The following is a 21,999-nucleotide window of genomic DNA, read 5'->3' on the forward strand; positions in this document are numbered from 1 at the left end:
ACTCCACTCTTTGATGCCACTTCATGACCCAAATTGGGCTTTAGAACAGTACTGTACATAGATCTGGCACTTCAGTTGAGCGGTTCTGCATTCACTGTGGGTATTGCGGAGGATGAAGGTGGTTGTCATAAGATGTCTGCTAGCCCAGAGCCACAGCACAAGATGTATGTTAACCCTGAGCCACAGCACAAGTTGTCTGCTAGACTAGAGCCTCAGCACAAGATGTCTGCCAGCCTAGAGCCACAGCACAAGATGTCTGCTAGCCTAGAGCCACAGCACAAGATGTCTGCTAGCCTAGAGCCACAGCACAAGATGTCTGCTAGCCCAGAGCCTCAGCACAAGTTGTCTGCTAGACTAGAGCCTCAGCACAAGATGTCTGCCAGCCTAGAGCCACAGCACAAGATGTCTGCTAGCCTAGAGCCACAGCACAAGATGTCTGCTAGCCTAGAGCCACAGCACAAGATGTCTGCTAGCCCAGAGCCTCAGCACAAGTTGTCTGCTAGACTAGAGCCTCAGCACAAGATGTCTGCCAGCCTAGAGCCACAGCACAAGATGTCTGCTAGCCTAGAGCCACAGCACAAGATGTCTGCTAGCCTAGAGCCACAGCACAAGATGTCTGCTAGCCCAGAGCCTCAGCACAAGTTGTCTGCTAGACTAGAGCCTCAGCACAAGATGTCTGCCAGCCTAGAGCCACAGCACAAGATGTCTGCCAGCCTAGAGCCACAGCACAAGTTGTCTGCTAGACTAGAGCCTCAGCACAAGATGTCTGCCAGCCTAGAGCCACAGCACAAGATGTCTGCCAGCCTAGAGCCACAGCACAAGATGTCTGCTAGCCTAGAGCCACAGCACAAGATGTCTGCTAGCCTAGAGCCACAGCACAAGATGTCTGCTAGCCTAGAGCCACAGCACAAGATGTCTGCTAGCCCAGAGCCTCAGCACAAGATGTCTGCTAGCCCAGAGCCACAGCACAAGATGTCTGCTAGCCTAGAGCCACAGCACAAGATGTCTGCTAGCCCAGAGCCTCAGCACAAGATGTCTGCTAGCCCAGAGCCACAGCACAAGATGTCTGCTAGCCTAGAGCCACAGCACAAGATGTCTGCTAGCCCAGAGCCACAGCACAAGATGTCTGCTAGCCCAGAGCCACAGCACAAGATGTCTGCTAGCCATGAGCCACAGCACAAGATGTCTGCTAGCCCAGAGCCTGTTCACAAGATGGCCGCCCTCCCAGAGCCTGTTCACAAGATGGCTGCCCTTCCAGAGCCTGTTCGCAAGATGGCCATCCTTCCAGAGCCTGTTCGCAAGATGGCCGTCCTTCCAGAGCCTGTCGCAAAGATGGCCGCCATGCCAGAGCCTGTCGCAAAGATGGCCGCCACGCCAGAGCCTGCACCCAAGATGGCCACCACGCCAAAGCCCGTTGCCAAGATGGCCTCCGTTCCCAAGTTCCCGACCAAGATGGCCTCCGTTCCCAAGTCCCCGATCAAGATGGCCGCTACACCTGAGTCTCCATTGGTTCCGCCCAGTCCTCCTGTGTCCACGCCTCCAGAGCGCCCTCCTGTGTTCGCGGCTAAAGAACGCCCTCCAGTGTCTGCACCGGACCCCATACACAGAATGGCCGCTACATTTACACTACTTCATGTCAACTCTGTTTCAAGGTTGGTGTCCAACATAGAAGACCCACCGCTGCTGTCGGCTCGAACAGCTGGTCTCCCTAAACTAACGTCAGCCAAGACAGTGCCCGCTCATGTCACGTCAGCCAAGCCACAGACTGTTCACGTCACGTCAGCCAAGCCTCAACCAGTTCACGTCATGTCTTCTGCTTCCGAGTCTGCGTCTATCATGGCTGTCCTTCCTGATGCAGTTCCTGCTAAGTCAAGTCAAGTTACAGCTGCTGATCCTGTCAAGTCACGTCACAGCTGCTGTTCCTGCTAAGTCAAGTTAAGTTGCAGCTGCTGTTCCTGTCAAGTCAAGTCAAGTTCCAGCTGCTGTTCCTGTCAAGTCAAGTTCCAGCTGCTGTTCCTGTCAAGTCACGTCACAGTCGCTGCTCCTGTCAAGTCAAGTCAAGTCAAGTCCCAGCTGCTGTTCCTGTCAAGTCAAGTCCCAGCTGCTGTTCCTGTCAAGTCAAGTTCCAGCTGCTGTTCCTGTCAAGTCAAGTCACGTCACAGCTGCTGTTCCTGCTAAGTCAAGTCAAGTTACAGCTGCTGTTCCTGTCAAGTCAAGTCACGTCACAGCTGCTGTTCCTGCTAAGTCAAGTCACGTTTCAGCTGAGGTTCCTGAGTCAAGTCAAGCAGCACTCCCTGAGTCAAGTCAAGCAGCACTCCCTGAGTCAAGTCAAGCAGCTCTTCCTGAGTCAAGTCAAGCAGCACTTCCTGGGTCAAGTCAAACAGCTAATCCCTCAGAGCTAAGCCAAGTCACAGCCGCTCCTTCAACGTCTAGTCAAGTCACAGCCGTTCCAGCCACGCCAAGTCAAGTCTCAGCTGTTCCCTCCGAGCCAAGTCAAGTCACGGCTGTTCCTTCAACGTCTAGTCAAGTCACAGCCGTTCCAGCCACGCCAAGTCAAGTCTCAGCTGTTCCCTCTGAGCCAAGTCAAGTCACAGCTAGGGATGGGTCACGATTTTCGAATATTCGATTAGTTGACTTAATTACCGAATAGGTTGTACGATTATTAATTTCCCCAAGTGTTCGGTGATGATGCGCGGGGGAGGGTGGCGCCGCCAATAACGCACTTCAAAGCTGTCAAGGACAACAGAAGAACAAGATTTCTAATTCAAATAAAATGAATGAGAATGAAGTGCAGTGCAAACTCTGCCGTGCGAGGCTTGTTTATCATAGTTGAAACACTGCAATGCAAAGGCTGTTCTCTGCGGCCGGAATATTGCAAACAAAACTCTGAATGGAAACGTGAAGATGCGCATGAATTGAAAAAATGTGCATAAAACGTATGTGCACAATTAAGTAGGATAGACTTTTTGTCCGATAAGAAAAAAAATGTGCATAAACTACAAGAAGAAAACTTTAACAGAATAAATGCGCTTTAAAAAAGTCATGTGATTTTGCACGACGGAACGGGATAACTTGACTAACCATCTTGTTACACAGCAATGTTGTTTTAGTCATTCTGAAATGCTTCCAGCTGTCACTTGCCCACCACGGCACCAGCCCCGCCATCATTTTGATTATTTTATTTTTAGTAATAAAAATCATTTAGTTCAGTTAGAGAACAAACAGTACAATTGAGAACTGAACGCGGCTGCTCAATGCAGTCTAACAGTCGCATCTGGGGCAGGAGTCTGATTTCATTTATCACATGAGGAGTGTAAGTCGAGTGAGGTGAGAAAGGCAATATGTTGGCAAAAGATTTAGTTTTTAAACGAAATGCAAAAGTGTCTGTTTTAAAAATAATTTGACTGCTGCCGTTTATCTAAAAGGTGATTTTGGAAGCTCATTGGAAGAACATTCGTTTATTTATTTGGTTCCACCGTGTTTGCTTATGTAACAGTTATTTTATTTTTGTTAATAAATGAATAATTCTATGTTTGATATAGACTAAATAATTTTGTCGTACTGTTTTGTTGATGTCCATTCAATTAATTGACACCGAATTGACGCTAAATCGAAAGTAAAAGTAAAATGCTCACGGTCTATTTAAAGCCATTTAAAATCAAAGAAAAGCGTGGGAACGAGGGAAAACTCTAACGAACTATCCCCAGCATTTCCTCTCGGTGTTACCGGTATTACCTGTTGTCACACGGTGACCGGTGGGAAAATTTCCTCACAGTCACATCCCTACAGCTCGCCCTGAGGTGCAACCAATTTATTATCTATAAGAAAATTATTGTTCCCTGTCGATACTACACTCGTACTGCGTCGTTAAGACGCTTATGGGAAAAAGCTCCTTTTTCTCCTGAGACTGAAGTATTTCAATAACGCAGTGTAACTGCACGACCATTGGTTTGTGCAGTGAGATGAAAACAAACCAATGGCTCGGCAGCGGAGCTGCACGAGCCTGTGGCAATGATTCGCGCCCGAACGCGCCAAAAGGGGCGGAGAATTCGGCTATATAAGCGTGCATTTTGCCACAGGATCTCAGATCCTTCTCCTTCAGCGACTTCACATCTTCGCTGACACTGACTGACCTTCGCTCGAGAAAGAAGCCTCTCGCCGTTGAAGAGCCTCGCAGCGGATCCGCCTGCTCGTCGGTTTTGACGCTTCAAGCAGCTGACAGTGATTCCCTGCCGCGATCCGGCGATAGAAGAGCATATTCCAAAAGAGCAAATTTCATTGGCGTTGTTGCAAATGCCACGGCGTTTCTGTTGCTCGTGCAGAGCCCCTCTGCACGCTGTCGATAGTCACGCTGAGTGCGTCTCGTGTTTGGGCTCCGCCCATGCCGAGGCTGCGCTCGCTGAGACAGATTGTTCCCATTGCGGGGACATGAGTCTCGCCTCTTTGCGCTCGCGGCTCGCTTTCTTTTCAGAGAGCAGCCCCGCCCCTCGCGCCCTCCCGCTTTCTTCTTCACAAGAGCCTGTGAAGAAAAAGCAGCGGGGCAGAGTGACTCGGCGCACGGTGATTGGTGAGCTCACGCCGGCTGATCCCCCGCGTGCCTCACCTTCACCACATGAAGAGGAATCTCCCGTTCTCTTCACTCATCCAGACCAAAATCCCTCGGCTGCCGCGAGCGATCTGGTTTCTTTTGGAGTGAGTGAGGAGGAAGCCATGGATGACAGCATGTCTCTGGCTGCATCTGATGGAGAGGAGTTGTCGGGCTCGCCGCAAGACCCCGCCCCCTTTCCATCTGTTCAACCCAGCACCGCCAACGCTGGTATGGACGCCGAACTCTTCCGCGTTCTATCTAAGGCTGTTGAAGAGCTGGGACTGGATTGGTCTCCTCCTGAGGAGCCTGTACGGAGTCGTTTGGACGAATGGTTCCTGCCGGGGCGCCGCCAAGCCCCTCGTCAGCGAGCCTCACCGTTCTTCCCGGAAGTTCACGGTGAGATCTCTAAATCCTGGCGCGCTCCGTACTCCGCCCGCCTTCGTACCTCTTCTTCCTCCGCCCTCACGACGGTTGACGGCGCCGAAGAGAAAGGATATGACAAGTTGCCCCCCCTGGATGAGTCTGTGGCCGCGCATTTGTGCCCGCCCACTGCCATCGGCTGGAAGGCAAAGGCGACTCACCCGTCCAAGCCATGCAGAACTACTTCAGCTCTCGCTGGTCGTGCTTATTCTTCGGCTGGACAGGCAGCATCAGCGCTGCACTCAATGGCGGTCCTCCAAGTCTATCAAGCGAAACTCCTCCGCAGTATGGATGAGGCTGGCATAGATGACGCTGCGTTCCGTGAACTACGCAGCGCGACCGACCTGGCGTTGCGTGCTACTAAGATGACGGCACAGGCGATTGGCAGATCGATGGCCAGCTTGGTGGTGCTGGAGCGCCACCTGTGGCTAAACCTGACGGAGATCAAGGACGCTGACAAGGTCGCCTTCCTTGACTCCCCCATCTCTCCTACCGGTCTGTTCGGTCCAGCAGTAGAGGGGTTTGCGGAGCGCTTCACCGCCGCTCAGAAGTCGTCCCAGGCTATGCGACACTTCCTGCCAAAGCGCACAAGCTCTGCAACGGCTCCTAGTCGCCCCAAACCGGCGCCGACTCAGCAGCCTGCAAAGACCGCCCCGCCAGCTGCTCAGCCAGCCCCCCAGGTGGAGCCACGTCATCGCTCCCGCTCGGCCAGACGCTACCCTTTCCCTAGACGTCAGGGACCCCGACCCAAGGTCGTGTTGGACCAGGCGCCTCCAGCGTCTTCCTGATTTAAAAAACAGGAAGAGGAAGGGGTCAAGTCTCGCCAGAGCCGGACCAGCCCCCAAGATGTCTCTCTTCAGCCTCCAAACACCCCGTTCTGTTCCGGGTTCAGAGCGCTGCATGTTTCCAAACAAACTGGCTGTAACTCACGGGCCCTTTCTGTCAGCGCCCTTACAGCTTACCGCTGTGATAGCGGAAAAAAATAAAAAACAAACATTTTCAAAAAGAGAGCAAATTTCCTCTTCCAGAGTTGTTAAGCGGCACCCAACCGCTCAAACCAATGCAACCCCTCAGCACACGGGCCGAGGCTTGGAAAGCCATCCCCGGGGTGTCGAAATGGGTTATGGGCATAATAGAACGAGGTTATACACTGCAGTTCGCTCGAAGACCACCCCGCTTTCGCGCAGTGGTCTCCACCTCAGTTCACAGCAAAAACATAGAGGTTTTGCGTACAGAGGTGAGGAATCTGCTGGCAAAAGGTGCCGTGGAAACGGTTCCCCCAGCACAGAGCGAGTCAGGCTTTTACAGCCGCTACTTCCTCGTCCCAAAAAAGGATGGCGGTCTGAGGCCCATCCTCGACCTCAGGCGTTTGAATTGCGCCCTCATGAGACGGCCATTCAAAATGCTCACGCTAAAACAGATCCTTTCGCACATACGCACAAAGGACTGGTTTTGCTCGCTGGATCTGAAAGATGCATACTTTCACATCCAGATTGCCCCCCACCACAGGCAATTCTTGAGATTTGCCTTCGAGGGAGCGGCCTATCAATATACAGTCCTTCCGTTCGGACTGTCTCTAGCTCCTCGCACATTTACGAAGTGCATGGACGCGGCTCTTTCCCCCCTGAGGCAGAAGGGAATCCGCGTCTTGAACTACCTCGACGACTGGCTCATCCTGGCCCAGTCAGAGAACGAGCTAATACATCACAGATCCGTGATCCTCAGCCACTTGCAATGCCTAGGACTCAGGGTCAATTTTGCCAAGAGCACTCTGTCTCCCAGCCAACGTATTGCGTTCCTGGGAGCAGTTTTCGACTCCATTCAAATGAAGGCAATGGTTGCGCCGCAGCGAGCTCAAGCCATCCGAAAGCTCGCGGCCTCCTTCAAAATCGGAGCCCTTCGCCCTCTCAAAGCTTTTCAGAAGATGCTGGGTCTTATGGCTTCAGCATCTCCAGTACTCCAGCTGGGCCTACTTCAAATGCGCCCTCTGCAGTACTGGTTGAAACCGAAAGTTCCGCCTCAGGCCTGGCGTCTAGGACGCCTGCGCATCAGGGTAGATCAGACCTGTGTCACAGCGCTGACTCCTTGGAAGAATTTTTCTTGGATGGAACAGGGCGTTCCCCTGGACATGGCGTGCAGAAGGAAGATGGTCTCGACAGATGCGTCCAACTCAGGTTGGGGAGCTCTGTGCGATGGCCAGCCGGCATTCGGCCAGTGGTCAGAAGCCGAAAAACGCCTTCACATCAACTGCCTAGAAATGCTAGCAGTGTGTTTAGGCCTCCATACACTTCTGCCAGTCTTAAAGGGACACCACGTCTTAGTCCGCTCGGACAACATGACGGTGGTATCGTACATAAATCACCAGGGAGGTCTTTCGTCGAGACGCCTTTTCACATTAGTGGAACGTCTCTTGCGATGGGCTCAGCTCAACTTTCGCTCGCTCAGAGCAACTCATGTGCCTGGCAGGCTGAATCAAGGAGCAGACATGCTGTCTCGGAGCAACGTCTCCTCAGACGAATGGATGCTTCATCCCCAGACGATTCAGGAAATATGGGCAGTCTTTGGCAAGGCTCAGGTAGACCTGTTCGCCTCAAAAGACAATTGTCACTGCCCAATTTATTTTTCAAAGGAGCAGGATGCATTGGCCCACGACTGGCCCAATCTCCTGTTATATGCTTTTCCCCCGATCGCCCTGATACCACACGTAGTCAGGCGGGTCAGGGAACAGAGACTCAAAATCCTGCTAGTGGCCCCCTTCTGGCAGAACCAACATTGGTTCCCAGATCTCCACCGGCTGCTGTCATCAGCACCGTGGCCTGTTCCGTTGAGACGAGATCTCTTAACGCAGGCGAACAAAACGCTTTGGCACCCCCAACCGGAACTGTGGGCGCTGCACGTCTGGTCTCTCGACGGGAGCCTTTAGATCTCCCCGAGACCGTTTTAAATACTATTTCTGAGGCCAGAGCACCCTCTACCAGGCGACTCTATGGACTCAAGTGGTCTGTCTTTTCCGCCTGGTGTTCCACCCACGGTGCAGACCCGAGTTTGTGTGACATATCATTGATTTTGTCATTTCTTCAGGAGCTGTTGGACAAGGGACGCTCTCCCTCCACGCTCAGGGTTTATGTGGCGGCCATAGCGGCATTTCATGTCCCTATGGACGGTCAGTCTGTGGGAAAGAACGATCTGATCGTTCGCTTTCTGAAGGGGTCGAGAAGGCTCAACCCTCCTCGCCCCGTCACAGTTCCTACTTGGGACCTACCCACAGTGCTGAGAGCTCTGAAGAGCCCTCCATTTGAGCCGCTGCAGTCTGTTGACCTTCGACCTCTAACGCTAAAAACTGCCCTGCTACTAGCATTGGCATCAGTCAAGCGTATGGGCGACCTACAGGCTCTATCCATAAATCCTGTATGCCTAGAATTCGGGCCAAATGACTCTAAAGTCATCCTGAAGCCGAGATGCGGCTATGTACCTAAGAGTCTCTCAACACCGTTTAGAGACCAGGTTATCTCTCTCTTGGCACTTCCCCCCTCGGAGCAAGACCAAGGCTTTAATCCCCTCTGCCCCGTGAGAGCATTGAGGTGTTATTTGGAGCGTTCGGCTTCTTTTAGGAAGTCAGAACAGCTCTTTGTGTGTTTTGGAGGCCGCAACAAAGGGTTATCGGTCACAAAACATAGACTATCCAAGTGGATAGTGGAAGCTATAATGCTGGCTTACTCTTCCTTGGGTCTGCCATGTCCCATGGGGGTAAGAGCCCATTCGACTAGAGGCGTCGCCTCGTCATGGGCCCGGTCCAGCGGAGTATCCATTGCAGAAATATGTGCGGCGGCAGGCTGGGCCTCACCGTCCACATTTGCTAGGTTTTATAATCTAGATGTCCCTGTCTTGCAGACTAGGGTACTTTCTGCATGAGGAATTCTGTTACCAGTATTGCTATGTATGCACTTGGCCTCTGGGAGTTTCCAAGTGTATCGTTTTTCCTTGGAACGGAATGTTCATTAGGTTATCCTATTGAGCAAATTGGCTCTTACTAGCCCATCCTGTGCTAGGGCCATACAGTCGTTCCTCTACCTTAGCAACGGCGGGATTGTACTGGTTCCCCATAAGCGTCTTAACGACGCAGTACGAGTGTAGTATCGACAGGGAACGTACTCGGTTACTTTCGTAACCTCGGTTCCCTGAGATACGGGAACGAGTACTGCGTTGCTTGCCGTTGCTAAGTAGCTGCACGACTCAGTCGTCGCTTCAGTCGAAGAACCTGAGATCCTGTGGCAAAATGCACGCTTATATAGCCGAATTCTCCGCCCCTTTTGGCGCGTTCGGGCGCGAATCATTGCCACAGGCTCGTGCAGCTCCGCTGCCGAGCCATTGGTTTGTTTTCATCTCACTGCACAAACCAATGGTCGTGCAGTTACACTGCGTTATTGAAATACTTCAGTCTCAGGAGAAAAAGGAGCTTTTTCCCATAAGCGTCTTAACGACGCAGTACTCGTTCCCGTATCTCAGGGAACCGAGGTTACGAAAGTAACCGAGTACGTTTTCAGTTATTTTTCTTAGTTTTCTAAGTACTATTTAGTTTATCAGGAAGTGACGATTTTCTTCTCTCTGTCTCGTTGTATAGAAACGATGCTTTATGCGCAATTGCCATGTTCCAGTTTGCGCTAATATTCGCATTTTTGGATGGAAACATTTAGTGAACAGATTGCGCCCCGTCTTTATCCCGATCATGTGGACATGTTCATTTAAAAATAAAATAAAAACACTATATAGGTTATTATTATATTAAAATGAATATTCATGTACCGTTATTCAGGGTGTTCACAATATGTTTTAGCGCGCAATGTTTTAACCCGAATATTCATGGATTAACTAATCAAATTTTTTTTTTTTAATGCTATGAATGTTCATGCTCATTTTTAAAACAGAAATGTCTTGGCTTATGAGCAGCTGAATGCTAATCGATGGACTGTTACGGTAATAAGTGCCATAAATCGTTTATGTTTATTTATTATATTAATATTTCAGCAATCATACATTACAACCATTTAATGGCTTACGTTAAGACAGATTTGTTAAGACAGATTCTCAAATGAATTAAACAGTTTGTTACCATACATACTGAAAGCGCGAATGGTCTCGTGTCCTCTCTCTGTTTATGTATGTGCGTGCATACACGGGAGGGGTGCGATTTTCGAATAATAATCGAATAATACCCTGCGATTATCGAATAGTATTTTTGCTTAAAATGCCCATCCCTAGTCACAGCTGTTCCCTCCGAGCCAAGTCAAGTCTCAGCTGTTCCCTCTGAGCCAAGTCAAGTCACAGCTATTCCCTCCGAGCCAAGTCAAGTCACAGCTGTTCCCTCAAAGCCAAGTCACGTCTCGCCCACGCATCCAGAGCCAAGTCACGCCTCGCCCGAATGTCCAGAGCCTAGACACGTCTCGCCCGAGCCACGCCATGTCTCGTCCAATCTGCCAGAGCCCTCGCCCCCAAGCCACGCAGAGCCCTCGCCCCCAAGCCACGCAGAGCCTTCGCTCCCAAGCCACGCAGAGCCTACTCTCTCTCAAGCCCAGTGGGCATCCCTTTAACTACTGTACTGCCTGTGATGGCCATCGCCATTTTAAGTGTGTGGGCTGCACACTGCTTCCCAGAGACCTCGTCTGTCCATGAGCCTGTCTACGAGTCTGCTCCAGAGGCTTTGAGTGTCCACGAGTCTGCTCCAGAGGCTTTGTCTGTCCACGAGTCTGCTCCAGAGGCTTTGTCTGTCCACGTGTCCGCTGCGCCAATGCCTCTTATGGAGGCGGTGTTTACGGCGGATCCCCCTGAGGAGGCAGCTTCCGCTGCAGATCCTCAAAAGGAGGCACTACCCATATATGAACTCACTGTTTGCTCAACCACTGTCAAGGTTCCTGCTCTCCCTGCACCATCATGGTGTCCTGCTCTGCTGTGGGGTCTTGGCCCCCTGATCCGCCATGGCCTCCTGAACTGTCTGCTCTGCCAGGGCTACCCAAGCTCCCTGATCCGCCATGGCCCCCTACTCTGCCTGCTCCGCCATGGTTTTCTGCTCTGCCTGCAACGCCAAGGCTCCCTGCTCGGCCTGCTCCGCCATGGCTTCCTGCTCTGCCTACAACTCCAAGGCCTCCTGCTCTGCCTGCACCGCCCTGGTCACCACTACTCCTCAGTTGGCCACTGCTCCACGGTCCTCCAGAGTTTCATTGTCTGTCACTGCTCCATTGCCCAGGTACTCCAGAGCTTCACTGTCTGCTGTTGCTCCACTGTCCAGGCCCACCTCTGTTCCATGACCCAGATCTGTCACTGCTCCATGGCCCAGGTTCTCCGTTGTTTCCCTCTCTGCCATTGCTATGTTACGCCAGGCCAGCAGAGGGAGCCCTTACCCACCCTTCATGCGAAGTATTGTTTTGCTCTTGAGGACTCTACCGAGCATTTTCCTTGTTCCCAGGTTTTCCTAGTTTCCTAGTTTCCTTGTTGTTTTTCCCTAGCCCTAGCCATAGTTCTGTTTTGTTTTTCAATCTTAGCCATAGTTTCCTAGTTTCTTGTTTTCATTTCATTTGTTTACTTTGGACTGCCCTCCTGGATTTTGACCCTCGCCTGTCTTATCGATTACGCTTTTGTTTTGCCCTGGATGTTCCTGTTTGCTGGTGTTCGACCCTGTTTGCCCTGACCACGATCTGTACAATAAAGCTTGCATATGGATCCACACTTCAGTCGTCCCGTTTATAACAAAAGGGCAGACATAAAAGCTCTGTATAATTCTTCTCTAAATAGATTAAATGGGGAAACCTTACAAAATTAAGAAAATGTATACTTTAGGTAAGGATGCATCAAACTGATCAAAAGTAAAGACACTTATTTTGAACTTTCTATTCATCAAATAATCCTGCAAAAAATGTATCATGATTTAAACAAAAGTAGTAACACTGTTTTCAGCATTGATGATAATAATGAGTTTTCTTGAGCATCAAATCAGCATATTAGAATGATTTCTGAAGAATCATGTGACACTGAAGACTTTGCCATCACAATAAAAAAAATTACAATATTAATGTTTTACTGCATTTTTCATCAAATAAATGTAACCTTGGTGAGCATAATCTGATAACCAATAAATTATGCATTCCTGCTCAAAAACATAAAGACCGTTAAAGATTTGCATATGCACATAGATGTAGACAGTGCTGTGAAAAAGAGTTTGTCCCATCCTTATTTCCTGTTTTTGTCCTCGTACTAAAGTGTTTCAGGGGAGGAAAAATAAATATAAAATAAAACAAAGGCAACCTGAGTGAACAGAAAACTGTTTTTAAATGTTTACTTTTACTTCAATAAATAAAATAAAGTAATCTAATACCAGCCATAATAGGCCTGTGTGAAAATGTATTTGCCCCTCTACTTCCTAATTCCCAAATGTATGACACTCCTTTCATAATGGGATTCAGCTGGACTAGACAACTAGGCCTGATTGCTTCCCCCATTCAATTAAATCAACACTTAATCAGTACTTTTTCAAGTAAACTTGGCAAAATGGTAAAAGAGTTTCCAGAAATTATAAAGATGTTCATCTGTTTAACTGCTTATTAACAAAAAATTCTAATCAGCCAATCACATGGCTGCAACTGAATGCACTTTGAGCTGACACAAGCTACGTTCATGCCATTTTGTAATTACCGTAAATCCAAGATGACAACAAGTGATATTTTACTCTAGGCTGTCCACGTTCTTAGACTCGCAGGTAGCGCTTAAGTAGCGACTAACTGGATGTGACGATCAGGTGGTACAACGGTCACATGTTCTAAGTCATAACTTTCAGAACATTCCCATCTTACAAATTATAATTAAAGTTCTGTGAGTACGTGAATGCTTTGTCTTTAATACTGTTGCCACAGAAATGCTAAATTCTGAGTCTCACGTGTTGTAATTTCAGAATTACGGTAATTGCGTCATGGTGTGACGATCCACTGAAGTTCAAACCGAGCATCACAATAGGAAAAAAAAGTGATTTTGAAAAGTGACTTTGAACGTGGCATGGTTGTTGGTGCCAGACAGGCTGGTCTGAGTATTCCAGAAACTGCTGACCTACTGGGATTTTCACGCACAATCATCTCTAGGGTTTACAGAAAATGGTCAGAAGAAGAGAAAACATCCAGTGAGCAGCAGTTGAGTGAAGTGAAAAAGAACACAAACAAAATAACACAAATAACCACTCGTTACAACCAAGGCATGCAGAAGAGCATCTCTAAAGGCACAACACGCCAAACCTTGAAGCAGACAGGCTATAGCAGAAGACCATACCAGGTGCCACTCCGGTGAACTGAATCTGAGGCTACAAATTGCACAGGCTCACCAAAATTGGACAACAGAAGATGACCAATGTGGCCTGGTCTGGTGATAGTCGTTTTCTGCTTTGACATTCAAATGGTAGGCTCAGGATTTGGCGTAAACAACATGAAAGCATGGATCCATCCTGCCTTTTATCAACAGTTCAGGCTGCTGATGGCGGTGTAATGGTGTGAGGAATATTTTCTTGGCACACTTTGGGCCCCAACTGAGCATCATTTAAACACCACAGCTTTCCTGAGTAATGTTGGTGAGCATGTCCATCTCTTTATTACCACAATGTACCCATCTTGTGACAGCTACTTCTAGCAGGATAATGCGCCATGTCACAAAGCTCAAAAAATCTCAATTTTTTTCTTTTATGGCCTCCACAGTCACCAGATTCCAATCCAATTGAGCACTTTTGGGATGTGGTGAAATGATAGATTCACATTATGGATGTGTAACCGACAAATATGCAGCAACCATATGTTATTCGTCATGTCAGTATGGACCAAAATCTGTACCATGAAGAATAAAGACAGTTCTAAAGGCAACCAGGTACACAGTGCCTAATAAAGTGGCCGTTGAGTGTATATCAGTCTGGGATGGGTTACAAAGCAAATTCAAAGACTTTGGGACTCCAAAGAACCACAGTGAAAGCTATCTCCAAATGGAAAAAACCTTGGCACAGTAGTGAACTTTTCCAGAATTGGCCGACTTTCCAAAATTCCTCCAAGAGCATAGCGGCGACTCATCCGGCGAGCCACAAATGACCCAAGAACAACAATGAAGAAACTTTAGACCTCTTTTGCATTAAATAAAGGTCACTGTTAATGACACCACTAATTCTGGCAAATCTCCTTGATGATCCTCAAAGCGTTTTGTGGACTGTTGAGTGGAACTATTTGGAAGACAGAACTGTTTGCTGCTTCAGGGCAACTTGCAATAATTGATGGAAACAAGTTTTGCTCTCTAACAGAAAATCCTAAAGAAGAATGACCGGTGTTCTGTCTTTAAGTTGAAGTTCAAGTACAACTAGATTATGCGGCAAGACAATGATCCAAACCATGGGAATAAGTCAACCTCTAAAAACCATCCATTGTGGATGAACTAAAGCAGTTCTGCAAAGAAAGGCCAAAATTCCACCACAATTCCAGTTATTGCTGCTAAAGGTTAAGATTGAGGGATCAATTAGTTTTTCACATGGGTGTTAGGTGTTCAGATTCAGATTTATATATATGTTTGTTTAACCAGGTTGCATTTATGTCAGTTTTCATTTAAAGTTCTAAAGTTATTTGATATGAAATATACAGTGGAGATCAAAATTAGAGAACAACCTATACTTGATTTATCAATAATATTATTAATCTTCAAAAATCTTCAATATTACCTGCAGGTATACCACTGTTCTACAAACACGTTTGACAAAACATCCAAAGCATTTAAACAAAAACCTATTTTGTGGAAAACACAGTGATCAAAGAGAATAGTAACCACTGTAGCACGAAAGATGATTACAACTAAAATTTTAGAGAGCTACAGCTGTCAGAAATTAGCAGGAAATGCAGAGGCCTTTGCTTTGAATGACTTCTGCACATCTGCATAGAACAGACCTAGTTTCTGCTGGCTGATTGGGTAATGCTTGCCGTGAAGGAACTGCATGTTGCTGAATGAGGTTCTGATAAACATTTTCATTTACTCTGCCATGTAGCTGTATAAGAGGCCCAACTCCTGCTGCATAAAACATCCCCCAAATCATGACACTTCCTCCTCCACCTTTCACTGACTTCTTTATGCACCTGGGCTTTAATCTTTCCACAATTTGACGCCAAACTAAATGTTTCCCATCAGATCCAAATAAATTAAACTTGCTCTCATCTCAACTTTGGACTAGGCTTGCCACGATAGATGGTGTTGACGGTGTTACCGGTTTTAAGACGCAACACCGGTGAATTTACAGAAAGAGAATGGCGGACGATTTAGTGTCAAAACGCAATGCAAAAGCGCCTGTTTGGCAATATTTTGGGTTCAAACCAAATGCAAAAAGGGAACCTGAAAACGTTAATGAGGCAATCTGCAAACTTTGCCTGACAAAGGTGGCAGCATCTGGAGGAAACGCAACTAATTTATACACGCATCTTCAAGCACGCCCCGACTGCTGACTTGTCATTTTTGTAGCCTAATGTTATTTTGGAAGTTTTTCTTTTATATTTGTTTCTTGTTCATTCGTGTAATCTTACTTAAACTTTGTGCAATTTATTTATTTATCTTTCTATTTTATTTTCTTATTCGTTTTAAAAACATTCTAAGGGGCCGTTCACATGTCGCGCCTAAAAACACATGGAAAACGCTAGGCGCGCCGCTTTCTCTTTCTTTCCAAACTGCTCTGTAGCCTGCGCTCCAGTGGCATCTGCCGTTGCTAAGCAACCATGACCTGCGCTCTCCATAAATACGTGAAAGTTTCAGCAAAGGATAAATGGATTTTCAGCATTACAAATCGCTTGCAGTAGCTCTGCTATTATATTTATTCAAAAATGTTTATTCCTGTACAGCTATGATAAGTTGTTTCTCCAACTTGCCAGAGCTTTCAATGTTATTAAGGGAAAGGATGAAGCTGATTGGTTGTTTCATGTCACATGACCTGCGGTGCACTTGCAGCATTCTGAAAAGTTGAGATGTTTTTATCTCGATGCAGCGCGTTCGCGAATGGAAAAAAAAGTGTGCGATGCAACCGCGTCGCTTCCATTCTGAACGCGCATATCGCGCATCTACATTTGAAATAACGAGCTTGAGCGTGCAAAAGACGCGACATTATGAACGGCCCCTAACATAGGCTACATAATAAACGTTCTATGGTTATTTGTTTGGTTCCAACTTCCACAGTTTTTTTAGCCTGTAGCATTGTTGTGTTTTTTTTCGTTATGTTAATAAAAGTTCTGTGTTTAATATCAGTGATTTTTTTTTTGTAGTTTCGTTGTCATCCATTCAAACAATTGACGCCAATTCCCGCAAAACCGAAAGTGAAATTATAATACGCTCGCATTTATAAGCTATTTAAAAGCAGAAAAAAAAAGAGGAAAAGAGGAAACCCCCACCCCCACGGTGATACCGGTATTACCGGTGTTGTCACATTTCGATTAACCGGTGGGGAAATTTCCTCATCGTCACAACCCTACTTTGGACCAGTTCTTCTCTTTCCACACAACATGCTCCTCAGCAAAGGTAAGCTTAGCCTTTTGATTCTTTCTGCTGATGAGAGTCTTGGTCACTGCAGAGTGCACTTTCAGTCAAACTTCTCTTAAACAACAGACAGGTCCTTACCCCGTTTAGCAATGAACTGGCAAGAAATTCCACCTGCAGTGTTGAACCGATTCCACATTGAGAGTCTGTGCATTATCCTGTCCTCTCATGCATTGGTCTTATGTGAATGACCAGCCTTTTGGGGGACATTAATGAATTACTGTCATTAGCCCCTTTTCCACCAGCAGGGTCTGGGAGCTAGTTCAGAGCCAGTGCTACTGCCGATTCGGAGTTGGTTCAAGCCAGAACTTACACTCACTGAATACATCTCATCTTTCCCAGCAACGCTAGTACGACACAAAAACACCAGGCTTGTTTGAGATGAATTGGCATCAAAGCACAATAAGAGCAATTGGAGAGCAGACGACTGCTTTTGAATTGCTCTCGTGGTACTTCGATGCCACATGCCGACCGGTCCGCGCAGTGCCGTCATATCCTGAACAAGCCTGATATCAAATATGACTTTTCAAACCTACATAGTCATCCAAACATAGCAAATCCAATGTGTTCGTATTTAGTTGCCATTTAAAAAAAAAGCCCAGTCAAAAGTTTCTGTATTCTGTATGTCTTGGGCAAGGTAACCCTGCCCCCAGCCCCTGACACAAGCAGTTCTTACTTCTAGACCAGAATGTTTTGGTGCCACTTACTGGCTTCAAGCTGGTCCTTTGGGTTTCTGGCTCCAAACCAGCACTCAAACTGCCTTGATGGTAAAGGGGTAAAAGTAAACAATAATCAAGAAATCAAAGATTTGGAATGACCAACTTCTCTTGCAACAGCTGAAAGGTCATCCCTTGGGCCTTCATCTGGACAACCTCCTGTTTTCAGTCATCTTAGAGCGGTCCACCATCTTGCATGAATGTTGCCAGTTAAATACGGTTTGTCATAATTAAGGATATTAGCACCAGGTTCCATATTAACAGGTTTCTGTAAGTGTTCTCTAATTTTGAATACAATTAATTTGTCGTTCTACTCCTGTTAGGATAACCTCAAATACTGTAGGACTAAGCAGTGACCTTTAAATTTAGGAAGTGATAGGCTTTTCTCCATTGTACACAAAAGCAGGTATGATAGGGGCAAATGCATTTTCACAGAACTGTACAGCTGTCTTTTTTGTTTTTGTTTCACAAAAAACGAACTTAAAAATAGCTGCATCACTAACACAGTAAGAACACTAATTGGCTGTGTATGTTGGATCCAAGTCTCTTTTGTAAGTTCAGTCTTCTGTAGTCTCTGAGTCAGTGAGAACAGATAAAAGAGAGCGGGCGCCTCTCCCACTGTGATGACCAGCTCCACAAGAACCACCTACAGCTTAAAACACCACAGAGATGCCACAGTACAGCCAAAAGTCATTCTAACTACTTACACTGGAAAACAGATTTACAACACTAAACAGCAGGCAAGAAAGGCTGGGGTTATGTACACAATGAGTATGTCTTTTTGTGTGCACATGTGCAGATCTTTGTCAGTAGTCTGGTAAATTGATTGTGACCTGCACATGACCCTGGCAATGTTCATTAAATCCGTAAAGAGGTGTGTGTTCAAGAAAGAGAGATAGAGAGAGGTCATGAGTGTTTGGTGTGTCAAATGCATCCAGCTTCTATGTGTTGCAGAATTTTCCGTGTTTCAATTCTGTAGGGGTCCCTCATAACATGGACCCCTACAGCCTTACCAACATTATCGCAGAAAAAAGCAAAGATAGTGAGTCTTTGATAATGAGCTGAGCTGTATAATGATCACATTATGGAGCTGGCTGCTCTGATATGGATAATTATATCCGTATAACACACAAAAAGCAATACGATGCTCAAAGGCTGAAGTCAAATGTACCACCGTCACCCGTGTGACCCCTGATGACCAGCATTACCATGTTAACCATGTTCTCAAGGGTCAATTAATGAGGAGTGTGATTTGCAGGGATACCAAATCATTACAGAGATGGTATACATGCACACAACCCAATTATAAAGGCTTAGATAGCACATTTACATGCACATGAAATACATAAGAAAGATTTAAGATTTAGACAAATACACACCCCCACACGCACACAAAAGGCTGATATGGGGCATGGTCATGTTAACCTAATCCAAAGTGATGTGTGGTTAATTTGTTTCTGGGAAATGACCCTGCATGCAAACACACACCATATGACCTCCATACCTCTCGCTGGCAAAAACGCATCAGTAAAGAAAAGACAAATAATTGTAAAGCTAATAGGACGTTTAGCCTTTGCATGTCTTATAATACTTATTCACATTTATATTAGATTCAAGATGTTTTCCTCATGTGTTGTTACCTAAGGGAATATTATCACATTAGACAAGGAGAATGAAATAGAGATGCCTAATTTTATCAATAAATTTGAAAGTAATGATTTGGCACAATTCATATATTTTTTAGTAATCGAGGGATCGCAGTTTTGAATAAAAAGGAAAAAAATGATCCGACTGCATGATAGTGACTACAACTAGTCTTATATATTAGTCATTTTAAATTTGAATTTTCTTGACTTTTTGGATAGGAAATATTTAACATTTTTCTTGTTTTAAATTACTTTATATAAAAAATGTTTAAGACAAGCTTATACAATATTTACCTTCATATTTAATGCATTTGTCATGCAAACACATATAATTTATTTTATTTATTTTATTAATATTTAATGGCTGTCAATAACAATTATTTTGGTCGTTTAATAATTGGTCAATTATTCTGACAATTAGTCACGTAAACTGACAATTATAATTTATTTTTTGAGGTAACAAAAATAGAATTTAGCTAGCAATAACAATAACCATAGCCTTTAAAATGAACTAAAATACATATGAAATACAATGATGCAATAATAATTGGTTCAAATTCAGTATAAAAAGCAAGTAATCATATGGTTATTGAACAAAACTGTGAAAATACATAATTATACTTATAAACAATAGAACTAATGTACATTATGTATTATATCAAATGCTTGCAGAGGATGGCAGTGCCAAAAAATTGTTTCTACAATTTACTGCGTGAACAAAACATTTAATTCAAATTTCCACTTAATCTTTAATATTTGACCATTTCTTTACGACGGAAATGCTATAGCCACTAATTTCTTGAATATGTGGACATCAAAATGTGTAAACTCAGAGTGAGGATTTGAGCTTTTATTTGATGAACAGTTAGCATATTGAGAAAGATATTGATGTATTCTCCTGTGTTTGCGTAGGTTTATAAATGATTTACCTTACAAATCTGATGAAATGGTGCATGTCGCATTCCAAAATGAGCATTATAATATGCAGAGATGGAGTTTGATACGTTTTATGCATGTAAATGATAACAGTTTGTGTGGAGCAGCATTTACTGTGAACGTAGCTGCTATTAGATGCACACACGTAACCTATTAAATGGACTAATAATGCGTTTTATGGATTCTTGTGAGTGGAATGCTGGAAAACTGCAGTCGAGAATTTTTTTTTTTTAACGAGTAGGGTCAATTCAGGATATTTCAGATAAATTCAGATATTTTACATGTACACCATTCTTGACCACTTACACCACTTGTGGTGCACTTGGAATAGAGCTTTAACTACAGGGTGTTGCAAGTTCTCAATAAAGAGAATGTTACTTGAATCATGTTGTAGTTACATTTTTGACTGGTTAATATAAAAAATCAACCTGAGATTTACTGTTTTGCCATATCGCCCAGTTCTAGCCAAATGTGTACTTATTTTAAGCAAAAAACATACAGAACTAAAAGATAATGACATTTGTACCATTCTGAGCCCTAAACACTCCCCGTCTTCCTCCCATCTCTATCTTTACCTCTCTCATAGTCACCCACAGAGACCTAGAAATTAAGAGGTCAGGGACATAACTGTTCTGTGATCCATCTCATGTACTCTACTGTAAGATGTCACTGCCATTTAGCAGGTCTAGACCCAAAAGAAGTAGTGCTAGAGAGCAATGGCTGTCATTACCAAGGGGTCAAGATTTGGCTCATTAGCATGGGACAGTTACCCCTGCTGGTAGATACCATAATTACAGTATTCTTGGAGCAAACGACATCTTCTTTATTGACAGCCACTAAAAAATACTGTTTGCTTTTTTAGTAAACTCTCCATGTGTGAAATGGACTTAAATTGTTCTCTCTGTGCTGCCTTTGATGTCACAGCTCAGAATAGACACAAGAGCATAATCTGTGGTGCTATCAAAAGTGTCTAAAATTGTGTCTAAAATTATTTGCAAAACCAAAAAAGATGGCAGATCTACTGAGGGGTCCTGCACCAGCTGAGCAGCTACCATTGAGTTCAAGGGGAATGCAGATATCTTTCTGGAGATATTATAGAGTTCCTTGGTTATACTTGCTCTAATTTATTCTAGGAGGACCTGCTTTTCATTTTGCTGGCGTCTTAAATAAATGTTCAGCTATCAAATAATATAAAAGAAGGCAATGTACACTTACTTATAATATACAATCAACCAGTATTCCAAAAATACCTCCGTTGTCCATTTCGTTTTTGATTATTCACTTCCAACATAATGTGGACCAACTGACAGGCATACTAAAAGAGACAAAACAGAATAAGCAACAATTTATCAGCACCTTTCATGTTTAGGTGAGACAAATTACAATGACTGAACTGAGTAAAATCTATTACCCAGGTTTAACATTTGCATGTGAATACAATAAACATGATGCAAATGTAAAAAGATGCTACTCACAGCACATTATGTTGCTCCATTTGCATTGCATTAGTGTTTAGAGCACTCAGACGGCTGTTCTCCATTCGTCACTCATGTCTGTCCCATTAAAATGGAACTGGGACAAGCCAACAGTCCTTAATGTACACCAGCAGAGGACAGAACAGGAGGACAGGACATATTTCATGTGATCTGTGGTTAACATTCAAGAATAACTATCTGTGCGTTGCATGACACGGAATATGGGTATATACAAATGGATCATGCATTCAAGATATGGTTTTTAAAGGTTCAAAGAGACAGGATGTCATTATGTATGCATTAAATATGTTCCATTTTCATTAAAGCCATGTCAACACAAATACATGTGCCAGTATAAACCATGTTACTTCAAGAAAAAAGGAAATAAAGTCAAACTTGCTGAAGTGTAGCACAAAGCTTAAATCGCAGACCCATGCCAATTCCACAAAGTAATGTAGTGTGGAATTTTGCAGTTTTCGAACAGCGAAGCTCACAAATCTAAATCTGGTGTCATGAATTATTGAAGACTCTTTATGGAGCTTTCTCTACTGCTGAATATGAAGCCTGAGATCAAACACAACCTTGGATAATAAGAGTTAAATTTAATGCTAAAAGTAGTTTCTCCTCAGCAGTTCACTCTGGTG

The sequence above is a fragment of the Garra rufa genome, chromosome 3 (genome assembly GCF_049309525.1).
Source record: "Garra rufa chromosome 3, GarRuf1.0, whole genome shotgun sequence".
NCBI classification, from domain to species: Eukaryota; Metazoa; Chordata; class Actinopteri; order Cypriniformes; family Cyprinidae; genus Garra; species Garra rufa.